Source organism: Paroedura picta, chromosome 6 (assembly GCF_049243985.1).
Source record: "Paroedura picta isolate Pp20150507F chromosome 6, Ppicta_v3.0, whole genome shotgun sequence".
NCBI lineage: Eukaryota > Metazoa > Chordata > Lepidosauria > Squamata > Gekkonidae > Paroedura > Paroedura picta.
Genome location: NC_135374.1, coordinates 58,738,367 through 58,754,283, shown reverse-complemented (window position 1 = coordinate 58,754,283; position 15,917 = coordinate 58,738,367). Strand labels below are relative to the sequence as shown.

General features: G+C 43.4%; 1 long non-coding RNA gene across 3 annotated transcripts; it reads left to right on the top strand.

Annotated features, from left to right (window-relative positions):
• The first annotated feature begins 1,667 nt into the window (after positions 1–1,667).
• LOC143839912 (uncharacterized) lies at positions 1,668–12,546 on the top strand. 3 transcript variants are annotated; one of them, XR_013231933.1, is made up of 4 exons: positions 1,668–1,747; positions 4,805–4,937; positions 10,444–10,578; positions 12,319–12,546. It is a non-coding gene; the product is annotated as an uncharacterized LOC143839912 (long non-coding RNA). The 3 variants fall into 3 exon arrangements; XR_013231931.1 differs by having other exon boundaries at positions 1,668–1,764; XR_013231932.1 differs by lacking the exons at positions 10,444–10,578; positions 12,319–12,546 and adding an exon at positions 5,109–5,670 and having other exon boundaries at positions 1,668–1,764.
• The last annotated feature ends 3,371 nt before the right edge of the window (positions 12,547–15,917 follow it).

Here is a 15,917-nt window from a genome sequence, read left to right as displayed (position 1 = left end):
TTCCATGCACTGGTCACTCTTTAAATTTGGTGGGCTGTTGAATGCTTCCTTGATGCAGTGAACATTTTTGGTATTATCTATGAAATTTATACCTTTTTATCCTCCACAAAGAGATGGGCAATTCTAAAATAATTTTTGCATCCTAAGTCAAAAGTGCCTCAATGACTGTTTACACACTGGAAACTTCACTGCCCCAGCTCCCATGTAGGAGTACAAATTGGGGGTGGATGAGGTGCATCAGGCCAAATACTCACCCATGTGGGTGCAGGAAAATGTGGGACAACCTGCCACGACTAAAACTCCAGCCTGCAGCCGGCATGAAACCTCCAGTGCGTAAAATGTTTGTTAATCACTAGGTGGGTGGAACATGGAAGAGCCACAGAAGCTATTAGGGAAAGTTACAGTGCTATCAATGATACCCTCAGTCATTTGTACTCTGATGTTAATGGGAAGGTGAAATCAGACTTCAAGCTAACAATCTTTTGCAGAAAATGGAAGAACTGGAATTTGTGTTTACGCTGCATTTTGGACCCGTATGCTAGGTCATTTTCACAAAGTCAGCAAAGCCATTCAATAATCAGAACTGCTATTGAGTACTTGTGCAAGTTTGTACAGTTTACTTCAGGATTTTTAAAGGAAAATTAGAGAAGATTTTGATGAGCTTGAACAAGTGAAAGCTATCTTGCCAAATGTCAGCTACAGAGCTGTCACAAGGAGACAAAGTGAAAAGAAATGGCAAGGAAATTATGGAAATGCATCTGGTCCTGATGCTTTGGATGAATTGTCTTCAAAATATTTTATTCCTATACTGATGCACTTTAAACCAGTTTAAGAACAGCTACTGTGTGCAAAAGTATTCCATACCCAGGAGATCTTGACCTGAAAATTACTGATGAACTTTTGCACTTTCACTGGTGAGACAGAGCCATAGGCCTACAGAAGCACATTCTGTGTCTCATACAGACCTTTATCAAATTATATACAAGATAAAAATTTAGATGGCCTTCCCTAATGTGGAAGCTATCTTGCAGCTATTTCTCAGCTTAATGGTCACTAACTGTTTCTGGAGCAATGCAAAAGAATTAAAAATTAAGGGCTACAACAACTCAAGGGAGGTTGTACTGAGCATTCTGTACATTGAAAGTCACAAACTTAGACAAACAGATTTTGATGAATTTTTAGAAGATTTTGCTATGAAGAGGGCTAAAAAAACTTTTTTAGTTTTACTGTATTTGATTACTGTATTTTATTTCTTAATGTGTATTTCAAAACTGACTGTTTAAAGACAACATAAAGTAGGATCTATGTCACACTATCTCTGTTAGGTAGTCACAATCATCTTGCTGACATTTCCCAGACTATAAAATTTGTAAGCTCAAGGTTGTTGGGTTTTTTAAAAGAAAGAAAATAGCAATAAACGTATAGAACAAAATGTTCACAAAGTTTGGTAAAAAAATTTAATTTTAACATTTATACTTATTTTTTTAATCACTATGGTGTTTAACCCCCAAGACTATCTAAAGGGGGCCATTGCCACTGGGGGGGAGGAACGCCGACAGGGACCTGGCTGGTGGCAGAGAACTCCCAGCCCTGGCATTCTCTGGGCAGGGTGTGCGTTGGCATGGCAACAGGGGGCGTGGCTGAACTGGGCGTCAGTTAAACGGATGGCCTGACATTGGTCGGCCTCTTTTCCTCCATCAGGGCTCCTGAAGACCCGAAATCCACCCTCCCTCCCTGCTTATGAATTGTTGGTCTAATTGTTAGGTTGGATTGTATTGTTGTTTAATTGTAACAGCCGGCGGAAGTGTAGTTTGCGAAGGATCAATTTTGGGAGGCTAAGCTGGCCTCCCCTAGATCTGGGCCCCCCCTTAAGGGACTGTGTGGATGCAGAGCCTGGTTGAAGTCTTGCATTCCCGGGAGGCAGGAGAACCCAACAGAGGCTGATACCCGGAGGGGTCACTCCATGTTGCCTCCCCCCTTTTTCAGCCTGCCATTATGTCCAGGATTCTGGGCTGGATAGCCAATGCAACCTGTTGAGGGGCAGGCTGTGATGGGCTGCCTTGTGGTCAGCGGACCACAAGAGGGCAAGTTTCTCTTCCCATGCTTGCCACGCTCAATGTTGAATAAAGGCTGTGGCCAAATATTTTACACCAAATTATGGTTGTCAGTGTCCTCATTAGGCAGTCAATATCCCCCTGCAAGGCAATGTATTTTAGAGGAGAATGTGAATTGCAGAATTTTACACACACACGTCATCATCCTCATCTTTACTCAGTTTGGTTGAAAACACTCTTAACTCCTCTATATTCCTTTAGTTGTGAGGGTGGACAGGGGATTCGGGAGGGGCCTCACAAGTGTTATAGCCTAGGGCTTTTCTTCATCTAAATCCGGCAGTGGTTATGAGAGTGTGCCCACAGACTGCAGCTGAAAGCTGATGCAGCTTCATGCTGGCCTGATCTTGCAATAAGTCAGAAAAGGTTTCTCTGATAAGTAGCAGAACCAGACATCTCTGTTTCACTTGAAGGAACTTGGTGCCACATTAACTGTAGTGGCTCAAGCCAGTGTTGACAACTTTGAAACAAAAGCATGGGTGGCCAGAAAGTCACCCAAGAGTGATCACTCACTCTCCAAGCAATTCAAAGTAGCTCTCCATCCTTTGTCCAGTGCTGCTATTATCCTTCCTTTTAAAGCTACTGTGGCAATTTCTATCCTCTTTCTCACTCAGGGACTTTTGCTGCTGGTGGTGTTTCTCCATCACCAGGACAGACCAAAATTCCATCCAGCCAGGGGCAATCTGGAGAAATGGCTGCCAGCCTGCTCCTGACCACCAAAGGGAGAGGAGGTCAGTAGGGCTGCCAAGGGGGGTGAGGGTTGGACAGGCTGGGCTAGCCCTTTTCGTCCCAAGGCTGTCCTAACTGTCATGTCCAACTGCAAATTGCCTCAGAACCCTGACAGAGCTGGCAGGAGGCTGGTGAGTGCTCTCCCTCCCCCTCCCTTCAGGCCTGCTGCGAAGAAGCCTCTGACAGGCCCTGACTGAGGGGAGGGAGGCATTTCCAAGAGCAACGCAGGGGAGCCTCAGGGCCTTCCTTTTGAGGGGGGGGGGACTATCCCCTTCTGCCAAACAGTTGTCTGACAGGGAGGCCACAGAAAAGCCCCTTCTCACTTAAAATATTGCTCTCGCCGCGGGTTAGACACAGCCAAGCCATGTGTCTTTCTTCTTTGCAACTCTCTGCAGATTGGAGGCCTACTGCACAGCGTTATTCTGCAGAGGAAACTGTTTTTTTTTTTTTTTTTGGTCTCCTATTTCATCTGCACAACAGCCCTGTCTTTCAATTCAACAACAACAACCTGTGTGGGAGGCCTTAAATGTTTCTTCTCTACCACAACTCTGTCCGAAGTAGCCCTTTCTGCCTGGGGAGCTGATCTTTATACTCTGCAGGTGAGCTGTAATTCCAGGAGCTCTCCAGGCTCCACCTGGAGGTTAGCTACCCCAGGGTTGGAAATATTCCTGCAGGTTTGAAGGTGGGACTTCAAAATCGTACAATGCCTCAGAGTCCAGCCTTCAAAGGAGCCATTTTTGCCTGCAGTTGGGAGGAAGTGGTGCAGGTGTGTCCCTCCTGGGCTATGGGCTATGGCCAGCCCTTACCAGCAACTGTTTGTATTCTGGGGCGCAGACAGGCAGACCAGAATCAGTCCTGTGATTCTGGAAAGCGCAGGAAGATCTAAATAAATACCTAAAGCCTAAAACTGTAAATAGTGAGAGGGAGAGGAAGGGAAGATGATTGGAAAATGCTTTGAGACACCTGAGGCCTGTTGGGTCACTGTGGCCCATTCCCAGTTCTCTCAGACCTCTCACAACCCCACATACCTCACAGGTTGACGATTGTGGAGAGACGAATGGAAAAGGTGTTTGTGAACCCCTTTGAGACTCCTTTGGGTAGTAAGCAATAGGGTACAAAAATCCGTTCTTCTAAGGAGCAACCATGAAAAAAGCATGTGGGCACATAAAATTTTATCAACAGTGAAAAAATGGAAAAGAAGGAATGGGGTGGACACCTGTGTACTGTACTACCCCATGTGTATTAGGGCAGAGGGGCATTTTGGTGTCTGTGGCCTAATTCACACAATAAGGGAAATGACGCAGAACTGGGGGGAATTGGTTGCCATGTAATCTTCCCCTAAGAAGAGTCTCCAGTCTGATATTCCCTTCACATATCTGAAGACATGACTCTGGAAAGCTAATCTTTAACTACTATGCCACAATTCCCAAAGGTCAGTCTTCTCCCACACTCAACGAACATTCCAAACCACAGGTTCTTGACACCCATATCTCCACACCCATGCCCTCATTTGCCACTATGCCACCACAACCTCCCACACAATACACACATTCAACCCCATGCCCTTACAGACTGGACAACTCCTCCCCTTCCTCTTCCCATTGCCAAGCTCTAGCGCCTGTTGTATTCTTGGATACAACGGGCTTTGCCCCTAGTATATTTATATTTATATATACACCTACTTGCTGAGAAGGATTTAGAGTCTGCAACAATCAACTCGCTACAGAATACAGTCCAGTGGAATTTATTTCCTAAGGTCCCATTAGGTAATGTTATGCTGTCCACATGCTCCTGTGCCAAAGAGCTTAAAGATCAGTGCTTCTAGCATAATGTGTTCTGTTAGCTATGTTCTCAGGCAGCAGGAATATTCCAAGAAGTACTTAGTATTAAATTAGCCATGAATTCTCTATGCAACCATTAACCTGTCTGACTTATTACCATGTGGAATGTTTGTGTTTTTCCAGACACAGATGATCTGAAATGGAGGATCAAGCAAGAACTAATCTGCATGTTACATTAGAACCACAAGCAAACTGGATGGCTACTTCTTCAGCAGTGCTGGGAAGAGGTGATTTGCAGGCAGAAGTAGCGATTGGGGTAAGGGTGGTTCATTCTCCCAGTTGCTTCTGCTTCTCTTGAAGATCATCACATCAGGCACTGTCTCCTCTCTTTCAGTTTTAGATGCTTGTTTGTGGTGACATTTTGGTTACCAGACTTTAGTGATGTCTCAAATATTGTGTAATGTTTTGTATTTGTGTATCCTTGTAGACCATGACCAGAAGATTCATGTTCAAATCCCTACTCAGTTCATTGGTTTCATTGACAGCTAATGGTGATGAAGGGGAACCTCTATATGCAGAAACAGAAGACCTCTAAATACCAGTGCTAAGAGGCAACATTAGGCAAAGCCTTGGCCTCTGTACCCTGTTCATTGGCCATTCAGGGCAACCAGCTGGCCACTGTGTTAATCAAGTTGCTGGACTAGATAGACCAGTGGTCTGATGCAGCTGCATTCTGCTTATGTTCTTACAGCCTTGGGTCACCATTGTTTCTCAGGGTGTTTAGAAGATTGAAAAGGAAAGAAGAACTGTTTCATACCTTTAGATGAAGAATGAGAGAAATACAGCATAACTAATTTCAGAGCAAGCATTTCTGAAATAAGTAGTACTTAAAGGCAGTTTCCTCCCCAAGAACCAGAACTGCATATTTGGGGGTATAATACTATATTACTTAAGTTATATATACAATAGAAACTTTTTAGCATCAACTATTCTTCTAAATATCATTCTTGGACTTGAAATGATGCCTGTATTGTCTGAGGGCTTAAAATTATCCATGATATGACACATAAAGAAACAGAAGGAGTTGAAAAAATGTGCTTTGATGATCACAGCTACTGCCCCAGTGACTGAAGCTTGGCATCTTTCTTACTATTTGAGGTTCTTAATTATAGGTTCGGTGAAAGTTTTCTTATGAAATGGAGTGCAAAGCCAGAGAGAGTTCAGCATCAGCCTTTTGTTAAAAAAAAAAAAAACCAAAAAAACTCCTATAGAACATTGCAAATTATTTGTTCAACTCTAAAAACTACAAGAGGTCAGCAATGGCAAACCACCTCTGTTTCTGCTGCCTTAAATCCCCTATAATGTCATTATAGGTTTGCTGCAACTTGATGGCATTCTAGATGGCCACCACACATAATGCACCCAGCCTCTTTGCTATCTAGGGAAAATGCAGCATGAACCGCTCTAACTGTAGACGGGATTTCTTTTGAATTAATTTCATCCCATTGGTTCTGGTCCGTCCCTCTGGGGCAAGAGAGAACATCTCTGCTCCATCCTCTATATGGCACCCTTTTAAATACTTGAAGATGGCTATCAGATCCCCTCTCAGTCATCTCTTCTCCAGGCTAAACAGACCAAGCTCCCCCAGCCTTTCTTCATATGTCTTGGTCTCCAAACCCCTCACCATCTTTGTTGCCCTCCTCTGGACACGCTCCAGTTTGTATACATCCCTCTTCAACTGGGGTGCCCAAAACTGAACACAGTACTCCAAGTGAGGCTGAACCAGAGCATCACCTCCCAGTGATGCTATCACCTCCCATAATCTGGACACAATACTCAATTTGATACAGCCCAAAATCCCATTTGCCTTTTTAGCCACCAAGTCACACTGCTGACTCATGTTCAATGTATGGTCTACTAAGACTCCTAGATCTTTTTCACACATGCTACTGGCAAGACAAGTCTCCCCCATCTATATTGGTGTATTTGGTTTTTCCTACCTAAATGCAGAACTTTACATTTGTCCCTATTGAACTTCATTTTATTCAGTTTAGCCCTCTTTCGAGCCTATCAAGATCATCCTGTATTCTGATTCTGGCTTCTGGTGTATTTGCTACCCCTACCAGTTTAGTATCATCTGCAAATTTAATAAGTATCCCATTAATCCCTCATCCAAATCATTTATAAATATGTTGAACAACACAGGCCCCAGGACAGATCCCTGGGGAACTCCACTTGTGACTCTTTTCCAAGAAGATGCTGAACCATTAACAGATCCCCTCTGGGTACGATCTGTCAACCAGTTATTGTTCCACCTAACATAATTAGGATTCATACCGCATTTTACCACCTTGTCAACAAGAATATCATGTGGAACCTTATCAAAAGCTTTACTGAAATCCAGATAAACTATGTTACACATAACACCTGACAACTACTGTTTAAAAAGCAACATAACAAAAGCACAGTTTTGAGCTGGGAAGCAGCAGGGAAGGGGTGTTAAATCATTTTTTCACTGTGATTTTATTGGTATTTCTGACAATATGTATGTTGTTGTTTACATCAGTAAGCTGCTTTGTTATGGACTTTTAAAGAAAAAAACATGGTATACCTCTTCTAAAATAATAACAATATGAGAAGCACTGAGGTTTCTTACAGCAGTGTTGTGAGAGCCATAACCTGCCCTTTTTAATAGGTAGGAAAGCACTTGGTGACTCAAGATAGATGATAGAGTCCCTGCTTGGCTACTTTGGAGGGACAACAACAGGGCATGAAGGCTGAGGCCCTCCCTTGATGTTGCCTCCTGGGACTGTTGTTCAGTGATTTACTGCCTCTGAATGCAGATGTTCTCTTTAGTCACCAGGGCTGGTTTTTCCTTCATGGAATTGTCTGATCCCCATTTAAAGCTATCTAAGCCTGTGGCCATCACTAGAAGCAGATGCCATTCATGCCTCCTTCAACCAGTCTTTTGAGGTGTTTATATTATTATTCAGTAGTACTATACACAATGGAAATAATTAATATCTTCCAGGAAATCCATACTTGAGCAGGAATATGAAACCAGATCTTCAAGAACAAAGGCAATAGTGAATGACACCACATCACAATAATTCTGGCATCTTATGGTTGACTCTTGCCATATGAATGCACTACAGTTCTTTCTAAAAGTGTAATAATATATTGGCAATGCAATGCTAAACAGCATTCAGGTCAATAGATTTAAAAGGGAGTAATTTTGGTTAGAGTGACTCTGGTCCTCTTTCACTGGAGAAAAAGGAATATCATGTCTCAGGCAAATGAGAGGAAAGGGCATACAGATGTAGGGGGGTTGCACTTTCTGGCCTCAGCCCTTCAGCACTTTCGGCCTCCATCCATCCACACAGGGTTCTATTTCTCCACACTGTGATGCGCATAACCTCCACATGACAGACTGTGATGGCCTGTCCCAATGGGGGTGGGGGTGGGAGTTGCTGGCTGGACTCAGCTGTGCCGACCTTGGAGCTGGCAGCATTCCCAGCTGTAGTTATCAGACTTGGCAGGAAGCCAGCAGCACAGTGAGAGTCTTACATTATCATAACCAGCTTGCTGAGAGTATAAACAACAACAAGCAGTCTAAGCAGTAGCCAGAGATGAGTTGGTACACAGTCCAGAAGTTAAAAGGCAGGGGACACTGCAGAATAGTTGTAGATGGTCCAAGAGGTTGAGGCAGGTGGCAAGGAGTCAAGGTTACAATCAATCCAGAGTCAGGCGTAGACAGGCAGTCAAGCTAGGCAGGAGTGAAGGTGCATGGCTGTGGACAAGGCAACAATTCTACTTGTTGCACTCAGATTGAGCACTCCATGTCCCAGCCCCAAATAGGCTTGGCCAGGGGGTAAGGAAAGCTCCTGTGAGGACTTTCATAGGGCATGCAGCTGGTTTTTCAGCCCTCCCTCATCCTGCAAGGAATCAGATGCATCCTCCAGCCTTTGGTGATAACAAGCAGCCAACCAGGCACTCCTCCTCCTGCAACTGAGGTCTTTCCACTGCCTTTGCCTTCATTGCTCGGAGGCTCCCTTCTGCTCAATACCTCCCACCTGGTGCTTAGCTGAGGCTTCTCTTCCTCCTTCTCTGCCTCATCACCAGCCTCCACAGGCTGACTCCTGACACACATGTTCAGCCTCTATTTTCTAAAGAGAAAACTGCCTAAGCAGAGCCTGTGCAAATCAGCGTATAAATTCACCGGTCCACGCGCTTCCAGTCATCCACTGGACTTTCACACTCACATTACTGGACAAATCTATAAAAAGCCTTGTTGGGGGGGGGTGCTTTTGTAAGGCAAATTTCTGTTTGTAAATGGTAAAAACTCTAATTCAGCTCTAAAGGTGAAATAAGAGACTATATGACTAGGGAGGGAAAACCGAATAGTATATAAATGGACATACATGTCTACCACCTGCACATTTGGGAACTGAAGTAGCTCCTAACTATTGGGACCAAATCTGGAGGGGGGGGAAGATTTAGTTCAGCCTCCAGGCATCAAGCACTGTCTCCATTTTTGTCTAACTTTAGGGTGTGCATGCAACAGAATGGTTGTTTAGAGGCATGTTGTTTAGGCAGGAGGTTGATGGAACTGCTTGTGGATGAACTTTCAGCTGGGTGACCTTGGGCTCACCACAGCCCTGATAAAGCTGTTCTGACCAAGCAGTAATATCAGGGCTCTCTCAGCCTCACCTCCCTCACATGGTGTCTGTTGTGGGGAGAGGAAAGGGAAGTGGATTGTAAGCTGCTTTGAAACTCCTTCTGGTAGAGAAAAGCAGCATATAAGAACCAACTCTTCTTCTTAGAGACAGAAAGGGAACTGGAGGTACCTTGGCTGTCTCGGGAAGATATGTTTGATATCTTCAGGTGGCTCTCAGTAACCAAAGTGGACAAGTTCCTGAGGTCAGTGAGGGCAACCCCTTGTTCTCATGATCCCTGTCCGTCTTGCTTGCTCAAGACAAGCAACCAATGGATAGGAGGCCCTCTGAAGGATATTGTCATCCTCACCCTGTCTACTGGCAAGTTCCCGGAGGTGCTGAAGGAGGCAATGTGGCTGCTAGGATCTTCACAGAAACACCTTGGAGGGCCCATATCCAATCTGTGCTGAGGCAGCTGCATTGGCTTCCAGTTACAGCCCAGATCAGGTTCAATGTCCTGATGCTAACCTTTAAGGCCATCCATGGTCTGGGCCCCACATATCTGCAGGACCATCTACCTCCTTATGCCTCCTGCAGGGCACTTCGCTCTGTGGGTGCAAATCTGTTTGAGATCCTGGACCCAAGAGAAATTTGCCTGGATTCAACCGGGTTCAGGGTCTTTTTGGTCCATGTTGGAACAAGCTCCTGGGAGAGCTGAGGGCCCTGACAAAACTTTCCCAGTTCTGCAGGACCTGTAAAATGGAGCTCTTCTGCCAGGTATTTAGTTGAGGCCCAAGGCAATTAGATCAGGAGGCCAGGACATCAGCTAACCCTGTAGTGTCCCCCTAACTTCCCAAACTTCCTTGCCTACTTCTCCCTATTTTCTGTCTGTATTAGACTGAAATCACTCAACTCGGTCAAGGCATATATCTGATGGACACTTTCCTCAACATGCAGCTCTCAAGTGTTTCTTTGCTCAGCTGATGCTAACCAATCAAATTTTTTGGAGCGGCCTGTTACTTAAGGCTCTTTGTTTCTGTGAAGAATGAACTGTTCATAGTCTTTCAGCTGTTAATACAGCACTTCTAAGCTTTTAAATAGCCCATGTTATATTTGTTCCCATAGTTTTAATTTGTGCCAGTAACCTTTTTGCTTTCTGTTATATAGCAATGAAATCATTAGAATGTCTACCATTCACCAAAGGGATCCTTCCAAAATTTAGGCAGAAGAGGGAATGTGTTCCCATGACAGAGGATATGGAAATCCTGTCTTCTACAGGGTTAAGCAAGAATGAATCAATAGGTGAGGGAGATTTCTTTTTCTTTTTATCCTCAAGCAGGGTAAATGTGAAATGGGTCATTTTAAAACAAAAACAGAATATGCAGATAGGGAGGAAAGAAAGCAGAGATGTCACCCACTGTCAAAGACCACACAAATGTGATCAGTAAATCTGATGAAATAAACTTTGTTAGTCTTAAAGATTTCCCTGGACTCACTTTAAACTTAAGGAACAGCAGAGACTTTACCCACAAGAAATAGCATTAGTTTTATCATCAGAGTTTTATAGTGCAAACCTAAGCAGAGTTACACCCTTCTCAGTCCATTAGGCTGTTTAGGATTGCACTGTCACTTGGCAGTCCTACATATAATCAGAAAATAACATTTGTTCAAATCTGTCTATTAAGTCAGTTAAGTCAGCACAACACAGAGGGCCATTCCGCACCAGGATCTATGTGACAAATTGGTTGCGGGACGAAAAAATGCCATTTTAAATTGTGGAATTCGTCGTTATGCATACCTGGCTTTGTAGTGGAATCCAGTTGCGTTTCTATCGTTTCCCACAGGTTTCCAGTCTCGGCAAAAATCGCTAGCCAGGAAGCGATATTGCTGAGCTCGTCCCGCCCCTGGCCGTCAAGCAGCCAATGGGCGGCCGTTATCATGATCCCAAAAAGCCCCTTTCCCTTTAAGGAAGTTTAAAAAAAAACACACACACACGTTGCAACAAATCTGCGTTGATTCGTTGCAACGGAGAGACCCATCTAGGTAGCAGGTGGTGTTTGAGCTGCCGTTTCATTTTTGCCACGCTCCCCCCGAGTGAAAAAAAAAATTAACCCCCCCTCCAGCACAGGCATGATTTTCGGCCGAAAATACAGTGAAAAAGAAAGGGAAAATAAACCAGCAAACGGGGCTATGTGTAGTTTCATGCTTGGTGACTTAAAACTGAGCGTCAAAGAATTGAGGCTTTTGAACTCTGGTGCTGGAGAAGACTCTTGCGAGTCCCTTGGACTGCAAGGCGAACAAACCGGTCAGTCCTAGAGGAGATCAGCCCTGACTGCTCCTTAGAAGGCCAGATCCTGAAGATGAAACTCAAATACTTTGGCCACCTCATGAGAAGGATGGACTCCTTGGAGAAGATCCTAATGCTGGGAGTGATCGAGGGCAGAAGAAGAAGGGGACGACAGAGAATGAGGTGGCTGGATGGAGTCACTGAAGCAGTAGGTGCAAACTTAAATGGACTCCGGGGAATGGTAGAGGACAGGAAGGCCTGGAGGATCATTGTCCATGGGGTCGCGATGGGTCGGACTTCGCACCTAACAACAACAAGAGTGGCAATCAAGTTGTTTTTTCATTTAGGCAGTAAGCACCTTATAAGATTTCTAAACGAATACACCTGTCCTCACTTCCATCATTTTGCTATCATTAAAGGGGTGGGGGAGAGAAGCCACATATGTACATTAGTCACTTACTGATGCAGCAAGTCCTGTGCACAGAAGACAAACCCACAAGAGCACATTTATTCATTCCAGGCTCGTGACCCATGCTGATCTATACTGGAGAGACAACTGAGCTGTTCTTCCTTTGATGTGAATTGGGAAATTCACAGTCACATGCACTTCACGTCACAAAGACACATTTGGCTATAGTTGATGAGTGTTTTCGAAATGGGTCATATAGATTTTAAAACTTTGTTACTTACTATAACCTGTCTCTGGATAAAATGCTGCCCATTCAAAATAACAACAGAGTTTCTTTTGGTTACAGATGAATTACTGGTATGTCTCCTATCATCTGTGGACTTCAGGAGGCAGGAACCTCCCAATTCCCATACTGTGTTGTACTGCCTCCCCCCCCCCCCCCAGTTTATTCCTGAGAATCAGCAGGCCCTCAGGAGCAGCACAAGAGACAGAAGAAAATCAGCAGATATTTCTGCTCCCTTATAACTTATAGGACGAAGTTCTCTACTCAAAGTTTCATCCAGTAAACATAAAGAATGCAAATTTTGTTTTCTGAGTCTGTAATACCAGGATCAGTAATGTGATGTTTAACAGGAAAATAAACTTCTTTTTAAAAATAATACATAAGAATAAAGATGATGTCTAAAGACATCAAGTGATGGTATAGATTCAGAGGTGGCCAAATGGTGGCTCTCTAGATGTCCATGGACTACAATTCCCATTGAGCTCCTACCAGCACTTGCTGGGTATTATAGTCCAGAGAATTGTATAGTTGGCCATTTTCTGTGATTGGTCAGCTGTGTCTAACACTGCAACTTTCATGACATTTCTTTATAGCAAGAGACTTGCAAGAATACCAAACAGCTATGTCTCAACCTCACAATGTAACTTGGTAGACTGCTGATAGCAAAAATTTGTCAGATTAGAAGCATGACAATGTCCAGCATAAAGAATTGGGGGGGGGGGCTTGGGGAGGAATCAGGACAGATGAACATGAAAAAAAGTAAGATTTTGGCATTTCTGGGCTCCAGGATTGTTTTTACTTTTTTCGTGGCTTTTCCATGAGCTTTGCAATTTTCATTTTATTTCTCCTTTTAAAAACCACCTATTATACATTTGACAATTCCAGGGTTTTCTTTAAAAGCACATTGGGGTGGGGGGGGTGGGGGAGAGGTTATGCAAGACAACTGAAAAAACAACCTGCAGTATAGATTGTTCCTACCACAAACTGCTAATTCGCTGACACTTGGGCACATTGCTTGGCTATTGTGTAAGAAAAATCATGTTTTTCTCTGTTAGTGGTTCCCAAAGTTCCTACCCAAAGGGCACAGCAATAGATTTCTGTATCTCAAGTTTTTTTCTTTCTCTGTTGAGCATATTACTAGGCTGGCCAACTTTTCAACACTCTCTACCGCCCACCCCCACCCTAATTGGTGTACCTTTACTATTGGGTTCATGTGCAGCAATTAGCAGCTGATGATATTTTGCTGCACGCCAAAGAAAGCTTTAGCTGCTGACTTCTCCACACACAGCTATTGTGTCTTGCTGTATTTCTTAGCACTGTCCTTCATGGCAGAATGTTTTGTGCCAGCACTACTGAATAAATAGTTTAACAGAGGTTTTATAACACTATGAATCACGCATTAACCAATACCACAATTCTCAGGCAGAACTGAATGTGGCTTCAGAACAAAGATTGGTGGAATAAGGTAAGTATTTTGATATTTGATTGCACCAGTCCAAATGCTGGGCCAGATCTTCCAAATATATCCTCAACTCAATAGCATCTTGGATTATGGCCGCTATTTTATGGAATTTTTGTTCCAGCTGGGCTTCTTAATTATACCAGTTTCCCCCCGACTTTCTACACAACACCATTTGCGAGCCATCATTCTTCTGATTCTGCTGCATTTTTTCAAAGCACCTTTGTTTTGATGTTTCCGGAAGGCTCTGATGTGGAACATTTTTTGTGTGACGCCTACAGTTTGCTGCGCCTTTAAAGGTCCTGCCCGTATACAACCACTTTCACACCCTGCTGTGTTTCTCGTGATAGTTCCCACCATTTAAAAAAACACTTTGCGGCCATGCTGATATTTCTCTATAGCAGATTACTATAAACTGAGTTTGGGGGGAAAAGAAGAAGGGCCATTCCACATGCATTACATATAGTGAAATGCTTACCTTTTGAAGATGCCATAATTTGGGCATTTTGCAAAGCGGTGCTAACCTCCTGTGTCCATCCAGCAAACCTCAAGCAACATCCAGCATTTTAAAGTGGTAGTTGGGGAATTGCATAAAGTGAATTCCGCAAACTATGTACTGCAAGCTCCAGGAGAACAACCAGCATCACACAAACTATAGAAATGTATGGAGGTGAAGATGCAGTGTCCTAGCCTTGCACCCACCTCCCTCTCCCTTCTTCAGGGTTTCTTTCTTTCTTTCTTTCTTTCTTTCTTTCTTTCTTTCTTTCTTTCTTTCTTTCTTTCTTTCTTTCTTTCTTTCTTTCTTTCTTTCTTTAGAGCAAACTCCCTGGAGCAACAAATAGGCATTCAATCGTTCAGGCAAAGCCAAAAGTAAATTCCCCCCAAAGTTGTTACACAGCCTTTCTAAAGTCACCCCCCCCCGCCCCAAATCGGAAACAAGATTAATTTTTTAAAGATTCCAGACTTGTGATTCCATAAGGGGTTGCATTATAAAAAGCACTATGCATCTATGATTAGCTGCATAGGCGTTTCAATTGAGAAGTTTTACTTTAAAAAAAATTAGCAGGCATCATGGGCCCTCTAAAATATTGCGAAAGGAGATTGGCTGCCTGGCTTGATTGATAGGCGGAAGAGAGTCACATGTAAAGTGTGTAGCTCTCTTCCGCCATGTCAAGCAGGCATGTGGAGGGTGAAAAGCACAAGAAGGTGGCAGACAAAAGTGAGAAAGCCAGAAGGTGAGGAATGGTTGTAGGTGCGATTATTTTTAGTGCTACACCATTTCAAAGCTGGTGAAGCTCCCTGGGGGAAATAGTGCATGGGGTGGCTTACTCTTCTTCTCCCTCCCTCTTTGTTTTTGAATGGGGCTCCAAAGTACCTGAAAATTATGATTAAAAGATCCATGTGAGTTCTGCATTCAGAATATTTAGCTTGACAGGACCCAGGAAAGACTGAGAAACAGTGTTGTATACTCCAGGTTTGATGGGATTTATTTCTAGGTAAATAATCACAGTATTGAAATCCTCCTTAAATAATCATATTCTCAAAGGTCAGCATTTCTGTCTTTTTGTTGCTATAGCTACACTGTGTCTATGACAGTAAACAGACAGCAAACAGGCAGTAAACAACAACAATAATAATACCCTGTGATGGCTTTTAAAAGCCATTGGAATGCTAATGGGTAGTTCCTTCATAGGGTAGTTATCTGCTGGTTTCCATTACCTGATTTCCGTTCCTGTATACTTTTCATAAGTTTTGTTAATCATCACTTCAGCTACAAACAGTGCAGTCCTAAGCAGAGTCAAATCCTTCTAAGCCCATTGACTTCCATGGATTTAGAAGGGTGTAACTTTACTTATGGTGGAACTGAAAATATCCTGGACACAAAATTAATGTGGCTATTTCTGATCTATATTTAACATCTGAGATACTAGACAGATGGAGAGATGGTTAGAATGTCATATTACTCCTGGAGAGCAAACTTTTTGTGATAATTTCTGTATCCCCATAACTTTACATGGGCCCCTCCCTCTATCTATTAGCAATTGAACTTCTGTAAGTTGCTAAAAATACTGTACGTTTGCAACATATGACTGTCCAATGCCCTTTGGCTTTCTAACTCATGTGGAAACTTCAAAGTGCTTCTTTAACAATTGTGTAAGAAAATGAAGTTCATATGACTCTGGATAATAAAGAAGGCAGTTTT